Source organism: Schistocerca gregaria, chromosome 2 (genome assembly GCF_023897955.1).
Source record: "Schistocerca gregaria isolate iqSchGreg1 chromosome 2, iqSchGreg1.2, whole genome shotgun sequence".
NCBI classification, from domain to species: Eukaryota; Metazoa; Arthropoda; class Insecta; order Orthoptera; family Acrididae; genus Schistocerca; species Schistocerca gregaria.
The window spans coordinates 593,088,148-593,108,849 of record NC_064921.1 but is presented as its reverse complement, the minus strand read 5'-3'; the positions used below and the strand labels follow the sequence as shown (position 1 = coordinate 593,108,849).

General features: G+C 43.7%; 1 non-coding gene across 1 annotated transcript; it reads right to left on the bottom strand.

Annotated features, from left to right (window-relative positions):
* Window positions 1-18,778: 18,778 nt before the first annotated feature.
* On the bottom strand, window positions 18,779-18,850 carry Trnaa-cgc (transfer RNA alanine (anticodon CGC)). The gene has a single exon. It is a non-coding gene; the product is annotated as a tRNA-Ala (tRNA).
* Window positions 18,851-20,702: the final 1,852 nt, after the last annotated feature.

Below are 20,702 nucleotides of genomic sequence, written 5' to 3'. Positions count from 1 at the left end.
CTCTTCTAATTGCCCATACACTTTTTCTCTCACTCTTCTTTCCAGTATCCTCTCCATTATTTTTGCTACTTGGGATATGACTGTGATCCCTCGATAGTTGTCACATACTTTCCCGTCACCCTTCTTGAAAACTGGGATTATTATTCCCTTTCCTCATTCTTCAGGTGCACATTTTTGGGTCCAAATTCATCTTATTAGTCTATACAGCTACTGTAGCCCAAATGGTCCAGCTGCCCTTATCATCTCCACAATAATTTCATCTATCCCAGGTGCCTTTGCTGTTTTCATTTTTCTCAGAGCTAGTTCCATTTCTAAGATCGTTATATCCTCCTCTTCTTCCAGACCTAGGCCCGTCTGCCATACTTCTATTCCCTTTCCATTGCCGTTCTTCACATTTGGTAATTTATCAAGTACTCTTTCCGTCTTTTCCTTATCTCCTCTGGTTGCATTAATAGCTCTCCGATTTCCCCTTTCACTAGCTTTGTGCATGTTTTTTCCTTCCTCATACTCTTGTAATTCCATGTAGCTTCCTCTAGCCACTAGCAACATCTTCTTCCAACACTCGGGTGAATTTCTCCCACCTTTTCCTCTTTTCTTCTCCTACCATTTTCTTACACTTATTTTTACTATCCTGGTATTTCCTTTTACTTTCGTGTGTTCAATCTCTGTTCCATTCATTGTAAATGGTACATAAATGGCTGTTCCCAGTGAGATCTTCGGCACCATGCCATGGGTTTTCTGTCAGGTGGGTGTACCATACCTACGTAACACTTCATCTTTACCTTACAACAGACCTACAAAGGAGAGGTGTAAATAGTGGGGCAACAGTGGTGTCACCCCACATTGCATTATTGCCAAATTTATTCAAGATGGCGGATCCAATATGGCGCCGATAGATGTGGCAATGTCACCCGGGTGTCGAAAGCTGCTGCATGGGAAGTCCGCGTGTGAAGGAATAGCAACTTTTCACCACATGCAATTAGAGAGGAAAATCAAATTACTCAGAGTTGTTGTTGTTGTTGTTGTCTTCAGTCCTGAGACTGGTTTGATGCAGCTCTCCATGCAACTCTATCCTGTGCAAGCTGCTTCATCTCCCAGTACCTACTGCAACCTACATCATTCTGAATCTGCTTAGTGTACTCAGGGTAAGATAGAAATATGAGAGGGGGCTCATGACACCTCTCAACGTCATGGTGGGAAGTTCAAATTATGGTGGTGGTGGTGGTGGTTAGTGTTTAACGTCCCGTCGACAACGAGGTCATTAGAGACGGAGCGCAAGCTCGGGTTAGGGAAGGATTAGGAAGGAAATCGGCAGTGCCTTTTCAAAGGAACCATCCCAGCATTTGCCAGAAACGATTTAGGGAAATCACGGAAAACCTAAATCAGGATGGCCGGAGACTGGATTGAACCGTCGTCCTCCCGAATGCGAGTCCAGTGTGCTACCCACTGCGCCACCTCGCTCCGTTTCAAATTATGGCAGGGAAATAGGTCAATTCGGTTACTTCCAGGAACCTAACCCCTTCCCCTCCACCCTCCACTCCCCACCCCCCACACAGCAAGAAAATGGCAGTAATTTCAAATTCTGACGAGAAAAAGGTCGCTTGGGTTACCTCCACTAACCTAAGAAAGCGGCGGAAAAATTTTGGCTGGAAAATAGGTCAACTGGGCTACCTCCGCTAACCTAAATCATCTGACCACTGGCGTAAGTCTTTATTTTGCATGCAGTGTTTATTTAAACAATTTGATTTGCCATAGGCAGTAATCCATCCTGTGTGTTCACCATGAGGTCCGGAGACCTGCTGACCTTGTAGTGAAACCAGAGGGCACAGTCGCCCATGGCGATCTGGGGAAAAATGGCAGGAAAAGGACTCAGACTGTGTCCAGCTTCTGGAGAGAGGAAGGAGTGTACCTCATTTATTTTCAGTGGGAAGTTGAAACAATATATTTAGGGACGAATTTAACATAGTTTATTTATTACACTGATACAAAAGACTCGCCCTGACGTGGTTGGAGTCACAATAAATAGCCTACAGACCTGAAATCTGTTCGTAAATTACCGAAATAATGACGTACACTGATTTGCAAACAGGCAAAAAACTCGGAAATTGTAAAAATAACGCATGTATAGCACTTTGTAAACATGCGCACTAGTTACAAACAGTCGAAATAACGCATTGTACAGCCTACAGACCCACAAACTACTTGTAAACTACCGAAATAATGTAGTACACTGTTGTACAGTCATGCAAAGAACTTGTAAATTGCCAAAATAATGCACGTAAAATGCTCTGCAAACACATTCAATAACTATAACTGTTTAAATAATCCATTACACAGCCTACAGATAAGTACACAAAATAATGCAGTACATTGATGCCCAGACACGTTCAGTATTCGTAAAATTGTCAAAAAATAGTGCATGTAATGCTATGGGAACACACTCACAACGCTTAAACAGCCAAAAATAATACACTGCATAAACACTCACTGCACGTAAATAAAAAAGCTTTTGAACTATCGTTAAAAAATTGAGATGCTATGTATCAGCGAATTGGTCATAGTTTGTGTTACAAAAATGAACAAGATAGAGACAGAAGTGATGACACTTTCTGCAGGACCTGACCATCATTTTGCATTACAATGCTCAAGCATGTACAGTGCAAGCTGTTACTGATTTGTTTGACTGGTGGGGCTGCTAAGTGCTATACCACCTACTGCACTCCCCTGACTTAAGCCCTCGTAAGTTCAACTCGATTTCTGGACTGAAGGAAACACATCGCAGCATTTGCTTCCGAATTGCTACAAATTCGTTGGGCAATAGACCGCGCCACTCGAACTGTCAACACAACTGGCACTGCTAAGAGTATCCTACGACTTCCCATCGATGGCAACGGGTTATACACAATGCTGGTGAATACTTTGAATGTCAGTAAAATTTTGAAACACGTATCTATTTTGTACGAGCTGTAAATAAATAGTTACCACTATTGATGTTCCAACCCTCATCTAAAGACAGTACGAACAGTTACGGTGGTTGAAACTTCCTGGCAGATTAAAACTGTGTACCAGACCGAGACACGAACTCCGGACCTGTGCCTTCCGCGGGCTAGTACTCTACCAACTGAGCTACCCAAGGACTACTCACGGCCTGTCCTTACAATTGTACTTCCGCCAGTACCTCCTCTCCTACCTTCCAAACTTCACAGAAGTTCTGCTGCGAAACTTGCAGGACTAGCACTATTGGAAGAAGTTCACAACTGTAACTGTCCGAATGGAAAGGCCTGTTGGGTTGCAGGAATGTAGCTGACCTAACCGCGTTGTCCTCTAGACGGTTGAACAGCGAACTAATAGTCAGTACGTGTAGGACAGTCTTCGTGAGCGCGTGTGTTCCCTCTGGATGTTTGAGAAGATTCAATACTGACATGTGTTTGCGCTGGACCATTATTCCCTCCCATGTAAATTTTCCAGTCTTTATGTGGTTGAGAGACCATCGAGGTTCACTAGACATGAGAAACACCTTATTTGAGTTTGTAAATTGTGTGGTTGATCTGGAATCTGTTATATCACCGACATCGGTATTTGTGAGTGGAAATTTTTTTCGAGTTTTCACGTAAAGGTCTTGGCAGACGAGATCGTTTCTACATTGATTTACAGCACGCTCCGCCTCGCTAAAGTTTCGGGTATCTAGAGAAATAATTTCCAGCCTACATCTTCGGAATTTTAATGTGCAAGCGTTCTGCTATGCAAGCAATATTGCTATGTGCTTGATATCGAGAAGTATCACGAAAATGATATGATATTCTGATTAACCATTTGAAAATACATATGTTTTTGTAATACCAGACTCTGGAAATGGATGTAGAAAGTGAGCAATTGGTCGGTACCAAAAAGAGTAGCGCCTTTGTGCTGAGGGGAACTGATCGAGCCTTTGTGCAACAGTTCGGAGAGTGATCTCGGTTCGCTGAGGGTGCTCTGGTCAAGTGTTGGGCCAGTGTGCGCGTAGGGGCAGATGATGTGTGACCGTCGGCTGCGGTGGATGACCTGGCGAGCTCGCGGGAAATATCTAGTGCTGCGAGGACTATATACAGTCCATGTGCTTATGCTGTCAGTCTTTACGGTATATGTGCGAGTGTTTGATGGTCAGTAAGAACCAATCAGAATGCTCCATTCATGCACAAGGCATCCTTTGTGCTGGAACATAGGAGCCTCCGCAGGCTGGTTCTAACAAGATGAGGGCTGTTCAAAGACCAACTGAAGCAGACTCCACTGCTAGAGCCGTCACCTGCCGTCTGTGAGTGGATACTGCAGGTTAACGTCGAACAAAGGCCTTTGTCAGATTAATGTGACTGGATCGTGTATAAAAAGTGAAATCAACACATTTTCTCGCAGGTGAGCTTCTGTAAAGTTTGGAAAGTAGGAGACGAGGTACGGGCAGAAGTAAAGCTGTGAAGACGGGGGGGGGGGGGGGGGTGAGTCATGCTTGGGTAGCTCAGATGGCACGGTAGCTCAGCGTGCTCGGTCAGAGGGTTAGCCGCCCTCTGTAATAAAAAAACTGAGTTAATCGATCAACAACGAACATAAACGGATGGTTTACGACGTCCGCCTCGAGTACATCCAACGACCAAAAGCGACCAAAATGAGTAAAAAAAAAAAAAAAAAAAAAAAGATGGTAGAGCACTTGCTCGCAAAAGGCAAAGGTACTGAGTTCGAGTCTCGGCCCGACATGCAGTTTTAATCTGCCACGAAGTTTCATGTCAGAGCACACTCCGCTGCAGAGTGAAAATCTCATTCTCATTTTGTAAATGACAATGCGGTCTCTAACCCAGAAGTATTTTATTGACATTGACAACGGCCGCGGAAGCCTACAGTTACATTTTCTCTCATCCATCGTTAGCTAGACATTTAATGTTGACCTGTTACATTTTTATTGCGTTTCACAAGAACCTAAACACTTGTTGTTTTGACTTCATTCTGAGAGGCATACTGAACACCTTGATCCTCAAATAGACATAACAATAATCAGTTGCGTTATATTTGTTTGAACAAAGAACATCTTCCAATTAGTTTTACTTTCGAGCTGTTCAGACAGTCTCGCACTCTTTTTCCAAAACTATAGAACGAACTAAAGTTCAAATAACGAAACATTTTATATGTTTGTCCGTGTGATGTCACGTCGATTTCAATAGTTTTAACATATGATGTATGACAGAATTTCCAGAAACCTGTAATTATTCACGCTCTGCTCTGCCTTTAAGAGGAAGCAGACGTTTTCACATTCATCTTAGGGAGGTCCACATTTATCTATTGTAATTCTGCCCAAATGAAGGTGTAGGGAAGCAGCCTACTCACGCCGTATAAAATTCACAGCAGTCTTTCCATTGTGTGCCAGCCAGTCCGCTGTAACTAGCTCTGACGTCATAAATGTTGCGCAATACTTTAAAAATCAAGTAAATAACCTGAAACGTTACTAGCATGTCAGGAGTAATACTAAATCAGTATGTGTTGAATATCAGTTCAATAGCTTTAACCATTTTCGAAATTTGGGCGTTTTTTTTCTGTAAAAATCATTGGCGCAACAGAAAAGAGCTGGAAACTTAAAAATTTATATTTAGATTCCTTTTGCATAATAATTTAGTAGAAACAGTATTTTGGATCTCACAAATTAAAATTTTAGTTGAAATTCATGATTTTCTGGTTTTTGTCTTGAAAATTAAGGAAGCAAGATAGATTAAATAGGCGAATAAATAAGGCTAGCATGTTTAAATTTAAGTAGAAGGGAGATCCGCTGTATTCATAAAGATGTGAGAAGTGTCATCTGAATAACTACAAAACTGTAGCTCGTCTACTGCATGTAGTGTAATTAAATTAATTCTCTCGCCCAAAATATTGGACTTAGCCATGTCAGACTTTTATTATGATTACTTACCTGTGTGCTGATTGCATATTTAAACTGAGAGCTTAATTGGCCATCAGCAAAGGAAGCAATGATTTATTCGATAACTTAAAGTGGTGCATTATTAGCCCAGCGGCTAGTCGGGACAGCGGATTTAATCAGGCGTTCCCTTAGCCGTTCGTACCGCGGCTTTATACACTCCTGGAAATGGAAAAAAGAACACATTGACACCGGTGTGTCAGACCCACCATACTTGCTCCCGACACTGCGAGAGGGCTGTACAAGCAATGATCACACGCACGGCACAACGGACACACCAGGAACCGCGGTGTTAGCCGTCGAATGGCGCTAGCTGCGCAGCATTTGTGCACCGCCGCCGTCAGTGTCAGCCAGTTTGCCGTGGCATACGGAGCTCCATCGCAGTCTTTAACACTGGTAGCATGCCGCGACAGCGTGGACGTGAACCGTATGTGCAGTTGACGGACTTTGAGCGAGGGCGTATAGTGGGCATGCGGGAGGCCGGGTGTACGTACCGCCGAATTGCTCAACACGTGGGGCGTGAGGTCTCCATAGTTCATCGATGTTGTCGCCAGTGGTCGGCGGAAGGTGCACGTGCCCGTCGACCTGGGACCGGACCGCAGCGACGCACGGATGCACGCCAAGACCGTAAGATCCTACGCAGTGCCGTAGGGGACCGCACCGCCACTTCCCAGCAAATTAGAGACACTGTTACTCCTGGGGTATCGGCGAGGACCATTCGCAACCGTCTCCATGAAGCTGGGCTACGGTCCCGAACACCGTTAGGCCGTCTTCCGCTCACGCCCCAACATCGTGCAGCCCGCCTCCAGTGGTGTCGCGCCAGGCGTGAATGGAGGGACGAATGGAGACGTGTCGTCTTTAGCGATGAGAGTCGCTTCTGCCTTGGTGCCAATGATGGTCGTATGCGTGTTTGGCGCCGTGCAGGTGAGCGCCACAATCAGGACTGCATACGACCGAGGCACACAGGGCCAACACCCGGCATCATGGTGTGGGGAGCGATCTCCTACACTGGCCGTACACCTCTGGTGATCGTCGAGGGGACACTGAATAGTGCACGGTACATCCAAACCGTCATCGAACCCATCGTTCTACCATTCCTAGACCGGCAAAGGAACTTGCTGTTCCAACAGGACAATGCACGTCCGCATGTATCCCGTGCCACCCAACGTGCTCTAGAAGGTGTAAGTCAACTACCCTGGCCAGCAAGATCTCCGGATCTGTCCCCCATTGAGCATGTTTGGGACTGGATGAAGCGTCGTCTCACGCGGTCTGCACGTCCAGCACGAACGCTGGTCCAACTGAGGCGCCAGGTGGAAATTGCATGGCAAGCCGTTCCACAGGACTACATCCAGCATCTCTACGATCGTCTCCATGGGAGAATAGCAGCCTGCATTGCTGCGAAAGGTGGATATACACTGTACTAGTGCCGACATTGTGCATGCTCTGTTGCCTGTGTTTATGTGCCTGTGGTTCTGTCAGTGTGATCATGTGATGTATCTGACCCCAGGAATGTGTCAATAAAGTTTCCCCTTCCTGGGACAATGAATTCACGGCGTTCTTATTTCAATTTCCAGGAGTGTATGAAAGAACGCTGCGCGAGAAAAAAAAGGCCCCAGTTCTCTCCAGACGCTGATCAGCGCACCACCTGTACCGGGAGTCGCGTCGCGTCGGCATCATTGCTATAAACAGTCTCGGATGCCGTAATAAGTTACTCGGGATACACGTAACCATGAAATCGTTTTCGAGTGAAGTGTTAATTCTGGGATGACTTTGATGATCTATCTTCAGTTTGCGTATGTCTTATTTTCACGTGCCGCCGCGGGACAGACATTCTACCATTATTTAGCGTGGCGTTTGATGAAATTTATCATCAAATTATGGCGAGCATTCACTTAAACGTTTAATTTGAACAGTTATAGCTGCATCAGCGCGTTAGACTCTGAACTGCTCTGGTAGTTGGATTGTGTGGATTCTTTTTGGTCTGTGACTTTCAGGATATAGTGAACATTTTAGAAAGAATCGGTTTTGATTATGAACCCCAGACAATCTCCTAATTCCTCAGAGCTATAAGCTGTAGCTAAGCGTATTTCTCAGATGAAGTGGGCACTAGGAATTCTAATTACAGGCTTCACGTTTTGTTAATCACTTTCTGGTTGCCAATATTGCAGTTAGAGAGCCAGTGTTGAGAACAGCAAACAACAGCATTATATAAATCATAGGAACATTTCATTAAGAATTATTTCCACCCGCCGCACCACATATGTTGCTACTCGGCTGGGAAATTCGTCTTTTCCACATTTTTAATATACAAAAAATTCCATACAACGCCCCACAAAGGATAGAACTGGTATTGTTTTACCTTACGTTCTTGAAGGTTTCCTATTCGTCATACACGATGAGTTGTCTCATACACTAAAGCCGTAGGAGACCTCTTCATGTTGTTTCGCACATCCTTTTGCCAGCATAGTGCAGCAACTCGACGTGGCATGAACTCAACAAGTCTTTGGAAGTCCCCATGCAGAAATATTGAAGCAGTCTGCATCTACAGCCTTCCATAACTGCGAAAGGGTTGTTGGTACAGGATATTTTGCACAAACTGTCCTCTTCATTATGTATCATAAATGTTTGAGAGGATTCATTTCCAGCGATCTGAGTGGGCAAATCATTTTCGCAAATTGTCCAAAATTTTCTTCAAACCAATCGCAAACAGTTGTGACTTGATGACATGGCGCTGTGTCATCCATGTAAAGTCCATCGTTTTTTGGAAACATGAAGTCTATGAATGGCTGCAAATGGTATTCAAGTACCCGAACACAACCATTTCCAATCAATGATCGGTTCATTTGGATCAAAGGACACAGCCTTTCCATGTAAACACAGCCCAGACCATTATGGAGACACCACCAGCTTGCACTCTGCCTTACCGGCAACTTGGGTGCATGGCTTCCTGTTGTATGCACCACACTCGGAACCTGCCATCAGCTCTTACCAACTTAAATTAGTACTCATCTGACTAGACCATGGTTTTCCAGTCGTGTAGCTTCCATCCGATATGGTCATGAGCTCAAGAGAGGCACTGCAGGCGATTTCATACTGGTAAAAAAACCAGTCTGTGGTAAGAGGTAATGCCTGAAATTTGGTATCCTCGGGACACTCTCGACACTGTGAGTTCTGAATTTTGAATTTCCTAACGATTTACGAAATGGAATGTCCCTGCTTCTGGCTCCAACTAGCATTCTGCGTGCAGAGTCTGTTAAACCCCGTCACGTGGATATAATCACGTCGGATACCCTTTCAGATGAATCACCTGAGTATAAATGACAGCTACGCCAATGCACTACCCGTTTATACCTTCTGCTCGTGGTACTACCGCCATCAGTATACAATGATCAGGAAAAACACCGACCTACAATCACTTGAACCCACCCAGACGATAGGAGTGTCACCTGGCGAGGAGTGACTGCTAGATAGATACACGTGTGGTGTATGTAGTATCAGTGAACGTGCTGTCCTTGTGTAGAATGGAGAATGCGCGCGATCTATCAGAGTCCGACCAAAGGCAGATTGTGATGGCCCGGAGGCTCAGCACGAGCATTTCTGTGCGATTTGTCGGGTGTTCGACGAGTGCTGTGGTGAGTGGAGCAACCAAGGTAAAACCACGTCCAGACGTCGGGCAGCCCTCAGTACACATGTCGGACGTCGTAGGTTCAGCAGAGTGGAAAAACAGGCGAACTGTTGCGGAACTAACATCAGGCTTTAATGCTGGGCGGCGTACAAGTGTGTCTGAACACACAGTGCACTGAACACTCCTAACGATGTGCCACCGCAGCCTACGACCCATACGTGTGCCAATGTCAACACCACAACATCGTCAATGACGACTGAAATGGGCACGTGACCATTGGCACTGGATGCTGGTGCAGTGGCAGAGCGTTGCATGGTCTGATGAATCCCGATGCCTTCTTCATCATGCCAGTTATTTATTTATTTATTCGTGTCAGAAGCATTTACAATATATAAAATAATGTACAATATTTACATGTTGTTTGTAGATACATTTACAAGATAATTATTTACACTTTTGCCGCCCAGAACTTAGCGACCTCTATTGCATTTGGCATTGCATGTAGCAGGTCTTCTGTTGTGCATGTTGCTGGACATTGGGTACACTGAACCAGGTGGAAGGTCGTCTGCGTTGCTCCACACTCGCAGCGTGGCGGCTCCTCTAGGAAACCCCATTTGGTCAGATTGCTCTTACATTTCGTGACACCCGAGCGTAGTCTGTTGAGGGATCTCCATGTACTCCAACTCTCTGTGTATCCGGGTGGTAGTCTTTCGCTAGGTGTAATCCATCGCACAGTAGTGGTAAGCCTTGCACGCCATAGTTCGATTCGGCATTGCTGTGGTGCCCCAACTAGAGCCTCGGTAGATCTGAGGAAGCTCTTTCTGGATTTTAGTCGTGGGTTTGCTGGCTGATAGCCATATAGGGGGTGAGCTGCAGAAGTTTCTGATTTTTCCTTCTCGCTTTTTGCTGCTACCTCCCGGCGGATGTCGGGGGGTGCAATTCCCGCGAGGCTGTACAGTTTATCCAGAGTAGTAGGCTTCAGGCACCCGGTGATGATACGACTAGTATCTTCAACAGTTTCAAAGCAGCGGGCTTGGGCGGTGATAGCACAATCATCTGCATAGATTAAGCTCTGTGTTCCTTCAGGTAGTGGTTGATCATTTGTGTAGATGTTAAACAAAGCTGGAGCAAGCACACTTCCCTGGGGTAATCCGTTTTTCTGTGATCTCCATCTTCTATTTTCAAGGAGATTCCTTATGAAACAGTTTAGCTGGTAGTCTCTAGTGGCATTGTACAGCTTCATTAGAAGTCTTCTATGATTAACTGTGTCATAAGCTGCTGTTAGATCTACAAATACGGCTCCTGTGATCTCTTCCCTTTCAAAACCATCTTCGATGTGCTGTGTTAGTTTCAACAATTGAGATGTGCAGCTCTTTCCCTGTCTAAATCTAGCCTGCTGTGGGATATATATTGTCTCTAGCTTCTCCGTTAGTCGGTGTAGTATGAGTCTTTCAAGGAGTTTATACAGATGACATAGGAGAGATATAGGGCGGTAGCTTTTAGGATCATTTTGGTCCTTGCCTGGCTTGCGGATAGCTACAACTTTGGCTTTCCTCCAGATTTTAGGAATCTTGCAGGATTGGACACAGTTGTTCATTAGGTCTCTCAGCCATGCTTTTGTTATCGGCCCAAAGTTCTTTATCTGCTCAACTTTTATATCATCGACGCCTGGCGCTTTTCCATTTTTGCACTTACTCAGAACGAGATCCACCTCAGTCTGGGTAAATGGTTGAAGCAGAGTATTGGTTTCTTGGTCAGGTCGTCTCTCACATGTCTTCTTACCAGGCCTGGCTGAATAAGGTGGTTTCCCATTTTGTACGAGTTGGTGTGCAATTTGATCAGCTCGGACATTCGCATGCATATTCGCCTGTGAAGGGTCATTATTCAAGCGTTTTAGAAGCCTCCAGGCCTCTTGACTATTTCTACTCATATCACAGTCTTCCATCAGTTTCACCCACTGTCTTCTCTATGCCTCGGAGATTGAGGAGAGGACAGATCTAGCTATTTGGGAGGTTTCCTCACTGAATGGGTTTTCAGAGTATTGGGTATAATACTCCTCGAGCAGTGTAGCTGTTTCTGAAGTTACGCCCTGCAGGTAGTTTGTCTTGCAGCCTCTTGGGATACATGCTCGCGAGCAGAATTTAACAAGCTCAACAAAGTGTTCATACTCTTCAGGCACAGGCTTAATTGTTTGAACTTTATCGTCCAGCATTTTAGAAAGTTTTAGCCAATCTGCTTTCTTAAAATTATACCTTCGTCTAAAACCAATTTCTCGGGGTCTTACGATGGGAAGAAATCGGCGCATTATTGGTCTATGTTGTGTGTTAGGTATGGGATGACACACTGATTTGTGGCACTGTTGCGCTGCATTTTCACTCACAAATAAGAGGTCAGGGTTGTATCCTCGTTGCCACCTTCCACTGTCAAAGGATGGAGGAAGTTTACTATCATGAATGAGGGAGAGGGAGTTAGTTTCCGCCCAAGATTCCATTTTCATCTTCTCGGGTGTATCCCCAGGTATGGCTGTGGCTATTAAAATCCCCTATTACAACAGATATCTTCCGTGAGTCAAAGTTTTTAGGAGGAACAAAGGAGAATTTTTCTGAAGGAGGCTTGTACACTGACGTTATCACACAGTTGCTGAGTTCCAAGGTGATGATCTCGATGTTATTGTCATGTGCGCAATAGGCACTCAAGACTTGGATTTCAGACTTGACGAAAATAGCACTTCCATATTTAGCATGAGGTATTTCTGCAGCTAGCTGCAAACCAGGTATTTTCGGTCGTCTTTGCTGGGTATCTCTGTGAGTTTCTTGTATGCACAGTACATCACACTTCTTTTCACGGCACAGTTCTTGAAGCAGCTGTTGCTTAGGTCGTGACATGCCTTCAATATTTACTGAAATAACTGTCAGAACAGGTTCTAAAAAGAACCGTTTGTTTAAACGTATCTTGTTTGGACTCATAAGTGCTTCTGGAATGCTGATGTTCAGTTCAGTACCTATTTCAGATACCTATGCAGGGGCACCACGTGCAGGAATCAGCTTCACCCCCATCATGCCAGTGGGAGGTTGCGAATTCATCATCTTCCAGGGGAATAGCTTCTAGATACCTGTACTGTGGGACGGAGACAAGCTGGTGGTGCCTCCATTATACTCTGTTTGCAGGCCATGTTTCTCGACGGCAGTGGCATTTCTCAACATGATAATGCGCCATGTCACAAGGCGAGGAGTGTGATTGAGTGGTTCGATAAAATTCATGTGCTGGCCCCTCAAACCACCAGATCTACTTAATCCTGCCTACTCGTCAAGTATGGGGTGCCTGGCTGCTACCACTTTCACTTGTTGGTCATTACAGTTAGTTAGCGAATCTACGACCTGGTCATGGGAAACTTCACTCAGAGTTGCGTTAGGGAAAAATTTCTCAATGAGGCGAAACATTGCACTCCATACCATGCACAAAAAGTGAGTTCCGCAGTACATGGTACGTTGTAAGCAATAACGTGGGCTTCATACTATTGCAAACGCTCGAGTCATTCCTATTGTTGCTCATGAAACTGACGAAAAGGCGGCATGGTACTCGGAGCTACAGTAGGTGTAGTTTGCGCCGCATTAGTTGTTTGGTTCGGCAGGGACTGCTGTACCGTGTTTAGCAGTGATCTAATTTGTTGCGTCTGAAACTGACACATCTGTGTTAGCTGCGTTGCATCTATCGATTGCAGCTGAGGCGCTTGAGCAGGGCGTGAGAGAGGTGGATTGCTCATGGTGGACTTCGCAAATGCAATAAATAGACAAGGCAAGCAATAAAAATAAGCACACGAGCAAAGACAATTTCCGCAACGCTGACCTGAAAACACTGAATAGCAAAAGCACTATAAGAGATACTGTTAAAGCAAGTAAACACACCTCTGCAAAGAAAAGAGAATCTAGAATTAAGGCGCCAGCAAAACACAAAAGAAAATTTCTGTTAGCTGGGCTCTGGGTTCTTCGCCAATGTTGAATCCTGCCTTGACGTCAAATATGTGGGGTCGAGGAAGCCTGCCTTCTCGGATCCCTATACAACATTCACACAAACCGTGTTAACGAGTTTTATTACGAAATGAACTGTGACAATACTTAACTCCGACAATAACACAGAAGTGTCGCAAGCAAAGGGCGACATGCAAATGGGAAATCTCTTCAGTATATACAATTTCTAAGTCACTAGCCTTGAAGTGCCTAATCTTGACGCCGCTGTAGAAGTGGGCCGCGATCAGTCGCTATCTCCTCTTCGCATAGAGGCCGCTGCCGTCCTGGAGAATGGTGGATCAGCGAGTAAATTGGCTGACGTCTTCTTCACAGCCCTCTCTGCTCTCTCGTTTCGCACCGGTGTGCCGGGGCTTGACTTTACATCGTAACAAGATCTGAGCTTTATCGAACACATTTGGGATGTGACTGAACGTGGCGTCAGCGCTCGTCTCCCTCCTTCCCGAATTTACGGGAATTACGTTGTCTGTCTCTGTAATTGTGCTGCCAGCTCCATCCAGCGGCCTACCAAAGCCTTACTGTTTCCATGCCACAACGCATCGCCACTGTTATCTGTGCCAAAGGTGGACATACCGGCTATTAGGCATGTGGTCATAACGTTTTGGCTGATCAATGTGTGTGCTTATCGGCATCCCACGACTTTGTCCCCTCAGTGCGCACTACCTGAAGATAGGTGCGAAGACAGTCGAGAAAGATCAAATTTCAAATCCGAATCACTGGCTGTAAATCCTCTAACCACAAATATACGTTGCAAGTGACGGGTTCATCTACCCGTTATGACGAAACGTGTAACAATGAAGACTTACTTCACTTTCCGTTTGCGGAACACGAAACTGATTAATATTTCTCCAGTGTTTAGCAACTCGGATCGCGCTGTCACATGCCAGAACTGTCTTCAAGATGTACACGGTGCACACATCTCAAGTCAGGCAAGACGGTGGTATTCCGTTTGCTCTTTGCCACATTCACACCTGCTTTTAGCCGTTCTCTTCACTTGGTTGTTTCGACGTCTGGAGACCCTATTTTGAGCCTCGATGGTATTTCAGTTGTTTGTTTACTTTATTGACTTGCTGGTTGTCTTTGGAAACATTCCACGGAGCTATGCAGCGCTCTTCGGGCTTGGTAAGCGGCGAGCTAGTTGATCTCAGACTGCACATAGCCTGACACACTTTCTTCCACTGCATCTACCTGCCGCAGTTGCTGCCTATTTACTGCCTAATTCAGAGTGGATGTATTCAGGCTTGTATTATGCGTACGTCTGTTTCCGATAATGAGAACATGTAACCCACGTTTGAAAGCAAAGAGATTCTAGTTCGAAAATTGCCATAGATGCAAAATGGTTTGTGGGCAATATATGACGAAATAATGGATAATTTATTTATTTACCGTACACGGTTTAGTTACCTAGGGAAAGTGACCTATAATGACACTGGGGCGCAAAACGAGAGAGCGGCCGTTTTTTTAAATGTGACCGATGGCATGATGGGAATCTTTGTTTTAGTCAAATTCTTGTAATGTTTACACTTCACTTACCAGTCATTTAACTTTGACTGCTTCCATTTCTCGGAGTGAAGAACGTGAAAACTTTTTCGAAGACATTTGAAATTGTGCTATTATAAATATATTCTTATAAGATTTAGTATTAGGTGGGAGTTTTTCAAATGTAAGTCTTTCTATCTACAGCAACATTTTGACTGCGGTCTGTTAAGTTTCGTGGTTGTGAACAAAGGTCACTTTTATATTGCCGAGAATAAAGCGGCACAGGACTATGTCGTTTTGCCTAACCCATCACACATCCTATCGATCGGTCGAATACAGTATTTCTGTACGTAAAAGGACATTTACAGATTAAAACGACAACTAGCAACTATATACACTATTTGTACATCTTTCTAAAACAGTTTTGGAAGCCGTTGGGAATAAGTACATACGGAATTCACTTACATTGTTTTGGAAGTGGCATGAAATCTGGTATTACTGACATTCGAAAGTTTAAGGTGGGATAGTCTAAAGCCTCCTTGGCGTATCTGTATAAAGTACAAGGTGTGCATAAAAGTTTATCCTGATAACGAAACAAGGTAACTCTTTATTGGGTGCAGGAAACGAAAGATACGTTATACCACATATGCCTCTACTCAATAAGTTTTGAACCTTATAAAAACGTTTCATACAATGTTTAATCAACACTTAAATCACTTCTAACCTGTGCAGCCCTGGTAAAACGCAAAATATCAAGCCGGTATTCAATCTTTTGCCAACATTCTACAACAAGTCTCGTGTGACTGTGCCAATGCGTTAGTGCAATGTCACAATATCAGGAATTGCTTCTTTTTTTTTTCTTTTTTTACACAATATCTTTCACGAACCCCCAAAAGAAAGAAATCTATGGGGGTAATATTGATCTCAGGGGCCACGAAATTTGGCCATTTTTGCCAATCCACCTGTTTGGGAAAGTTTTATTAAGAAAACTGCGGAATTCTAGGACCCAATGACTGGGTGCGTCATCATGTTGAAAGACGATAGTGTCTTGTATAACCTGTAGCTGGGAAACGGCATAAATGACCAACATGTCTAGGTAAACATACCCACTTACTTTGTTTTCAAGGAAGAAAAATGGACAAGTCACTCTCTCACACATTGCCCACACTACATATTAATGTTTGGACTGTCCCGAATGTGTTTTCGTATGACACGAGGATTTTCTGATCCCCAAACCCAGACATTACCACTGTTAATAGAGCCACAATCATGAAATGTAGCCTCATCATAAAAACACATAAGCTTCAGAAAACATTGTCCTCATCCAAATGATCCATTGCAATTTCTTCACGTTTTGGATGATCATTTGGTTGTAATGCCAGTACAACTTGGGCCTTGTACACATACAATTTAAGACGATTGTGAACCACTTTATGCACTGTCTTCTTTAGAACTTGAAGCTCCCGAGAAACTTGTCTAATCGATTTCTGTATCGACCCCCTCGTGCATGCGGTTTGAACTGTCTGCACTATCTCCTCCAAAACCGGCCGTCTGCCGCTGCTTGTCCGTTTCTGAATCAACCCCGTTGCTAAAAAAGTTTCCATCCACATCCTGACTAACTTGACATCAAGTACCTGGTTTCCATAATGAGACACAGAGTTTCGCTGCGCAGTAATCAGTGATTTGTTTTCTGCTAGCCACACAACACTCTGTTTTCTCCCACGGGGCGGGACACCCTTTTTATGATATAGCTCGCTCAGCGCTCCTTGTGGCGAAAGCGGTGAATGATACTAGGAACATTTGTACGTGCGAAGAGGGTGCAACAAATCAACCAACTCAAATAACTGACCAATCTAAATCCACAACCACATGAAGCATGTAGTACTCATAACAACAAATCATCAATAACCGTTTCCGAACATTTCCTGTTGAAAGGTGAGTAAGAGGTGTACAGCTGGCAAGATGGCGAGGAGCTTACTTGAACGCGACAAATCAGCATGCGCGGAAGGAGAAGGGGCTTCAGAAGAGATAACGAATGAAAATATCCCACAGAGCGCCTGTGAAGCGGCGTTTGGCCATGTTTTTACCACAGGATGAAGGCGTAGATATAAATATTTCTACTCAAAATTAAGAGGATGAAACAAGATTTTACTGCTGCGATTTATTCAGTTGATCGAAAGGAAGAGACGTCTGGTTGAAGTGCATGAGCTATTCAAAACAGAGGAATGCAGATTGTGCTGAAATTGTAGAATTGTGATTTGTGTCACCAAGGTCATGATTCATTATCTGAACCGAAAATACGATCCAGATTTTGTATAGTGGAGAAATTTTAAAAATGAATTGTCAGTTTTTAAGTTCCTGGAGATAATGCCATAAAACGCTTTATATGTTGTCAAGAATAATTATTATCTTATTAACCTCGCAGTTCTAACGTTTACCTCTCACATTATTGCATATTTATGATAATGATGAAATAGTAAAGAAAGCACTGTCTCTGCTAACATTGTATCATTTTGCCCAACGTGGTAACCCAAAACACTGTTCTGAAATTTTGAATTCAAGGGGACACTAATTAGTACATTTTGAGTTCTTCATGCACATGCTACTGTAGAAACAATGGCACATTGTAAAATTGCATTTACACAATTTTAACTGGCTCAAGTCAGCTGTTTTGGGAGGCACGGTATTTCAGTCGTACTGGACATGCCCATGATTCTTGAAACGCTTGTTTTGAAAATAATTTATTTTCCACCACAATCACAATAATTTCAATACGAAATTACCGGTTTCGGTGGTCATCGGTCATATTCGGATCGTAAGACAGATGCCGTGGTACATTTCAGCCACTGAGAAAAGTAATTTCCTCTGTGCTTGGAGTGAACCACGGCAAAAAAAACTACGAATTACAAATGAGAATTTATTATGCCATTTTGTGTCCCCTCCCCTATGCGACAAAATTTGTTATGTCTCAGAATGAGTTGTAGACATATTTGATCTTAAAATAAATCGCCCAACCATTATTACATTTTGAAGATTAGAATAACATGAATAGAGGAGCAGAACTACTTAACAGACATCAGTAATGCCATAACGCTCAGGTAAAACACGCACACTTTTGTGTTAGTATCAGTTCGTGCACTGTACAGAACAGAGCCCTTAACACAGCTGTGGAAACTGTCGTTCAGCGTGTTTACGACAGAGCGTACAGCGACCCATCGTTGATTCAAGCACATACTCTTATTCTCCTAGAAGACCAGCATTGTAACTTCAGAGGTTTTCGTTCCCCAAACTATACATTAATCTGTTCCGCAACATCGCATCAAGGACGTTAACGCCATCGCCACTCGTTCGTATTTTTCTTTCGACCGAAACCATTTCAATTTTATCTATTTATTGCGTAACCCCAAACTCCTTTCCTCGTAGAGACTGCGAGTGTTGTCTTTTGGTTTTGTTTAAACTGTTAGTTACCGAAAATCTTAATGTATCCTATTTTCTCTTTTGTCGATTCGACTAGAGCAAGACAGTGTAAAAGGGCATAACGAGGATAGAGAAGAACTGAAGAGACTATCCCAACAATGTGCTGGAGATATTTTCGAATCCACCTATAGTCTGAATGAGTTCTAGTTCTAAAAGCAGTTCATTCGCATTAATGAGAAACTAATGATTGCCTATGGCATTAATATACACATAGAGTGTCTCCTGAAAGATAAAAATATTTGGAGGAGCTGGGATTTGAACCCAGGACTTTCTGCATGCGAAGCAGACACTCTACCTCTGAGTTACACCCCCACGAAGCGGTGCTAATCCTTAACAACATACAAACGGTGTCTGTCACATTTCTACATTTACGTTTAGATTCTGTCCCATTTTTTGTTTATTTTAATGCTATAAATGTAGCTGTAACTGCTGAAATCTGATAGTTCAGTGAAGCATCACAAGATTTCTTCTTTCCTGGCAACTTCAAATAGAGACTTCACTCCTGATTCTTGTATTGTACCTGTACTGTGGACAGCTCAGTGTAATGATGTTTTGCCCATGATTTCCATTTGCTAATTCTAGGCTGTATCTGTATCTTGTACTGTAAACAATGAACAATGTTTGTACAGTTGGCCATTTGAAAAGAACAGAAGATAAGAGGTCAAATCATCATGAATCCTGTTAACACTGTTATGATAATACTATAGTAGGTCACCTTTAAATTTTTTCTGTAAAATGTGCTTTGGACTCTGATTTTCAAAACAGAGGTAGAGGTTATTATACAATCCACTTGCGTATGCTGAAAATGTAAAACATTATACAAAATGTTTTGCTTAATAGGCTCTGCAGCAGTGATTCCCAATATGGGGATTATTACCCCTTCCCTCCAGCTCCACTCCCAGGGATAAAATTAAATTTTCTGAAGGGTAAAAACAACTGGTTCAATTCTGTTTCACAAAGGATACCATTTTTGAAAAATCATTACTATAATCACAATTTCATAAGACTGCACTACTGATTACATAAGTTATCAATAAACAGTTTTTCTTCCCAAATATTAACATTAATGCATGACACAATATCGTGGGGGCTACAGCTTTTATTATTAGTGGTAGTGGTCAGCAAAAGCATTGGCAGTGTGTACTGCCGGCTATGAAAGTAAGGAGACCAACAAGAAGTGATTTACAAAGAAAATGTTTGCAATACAGTGTGCAGGGTGCATATGAAGTAAGTGTCACTGAGTAAAGGAGTGGTGCAGAGTAAGCCTTTTTGTAACAACTGTCTAGCCTCAATGTGGATACTTAGCTTCCTGTAGGTAATACTCGCGACGCACTAAGAACCGCATAATCATTCCATAAAAAGAGCTTGTTGGAAATAAGCAGTGCCGTTGTCTCATTGAATCATTAATTTGTGGTTCAATAAAACATATACAAAAACCAAATGTCACTCATCTTTCGTCATTTTAAGAATAAAAATTTTCAAAGAATTTTTTTATTCAAAGCGTAGTTAGACACTAATATTGATGGGGCATTAGGTACTATCTAATAATATCTGAGTGCACTCAGGGGTAATTTTCTCATAAAGGTTGGGGACCACTGCTCTACATTATACACTCCTGGAAATTGAAATAAGAACACCGTGAATTCATTGCCCCAGGAAGGGGGCAGACCGCGTGAGACGACGCTTCATCCAGTCCCAAACATGCTCAATGGGGGACAGATCCGGAGATCTTGCTGGCCAGGGTAGTTGATTTACACCTTCTAGAGCACGTTGCGTGGCACGGGATACATGCGGACGTGCATTGTCCTGTTGGAACAGCAAGTTCCCTTGCCGGTCTAGGAATGGTAGAACGATGGGTTCGATGACGGTTTGGATGTACCGTGCACTATTCAGTGTCCCCTCGACGATCACCAGAGGTGTACGGCCAGTGTAGGAGATCGCTCCCCACACCATGATGCCGGTTGTTGGCCCTGTGTGCCTCGGTCGTATGCAGTCCTGATTGTGGCGCTCAGCTGCACGGCGCCAAACACGCATACGACCATCATTGGCACCAAGGCAGAAGCGACTCTCATCGCTGAAGACGACACGTCTCCATCCCTCCCTCCATTCACGCCTGTCGCGACACCACTGGAGGCGGGCTGCACGATGTTGGGGCATGAGCGGA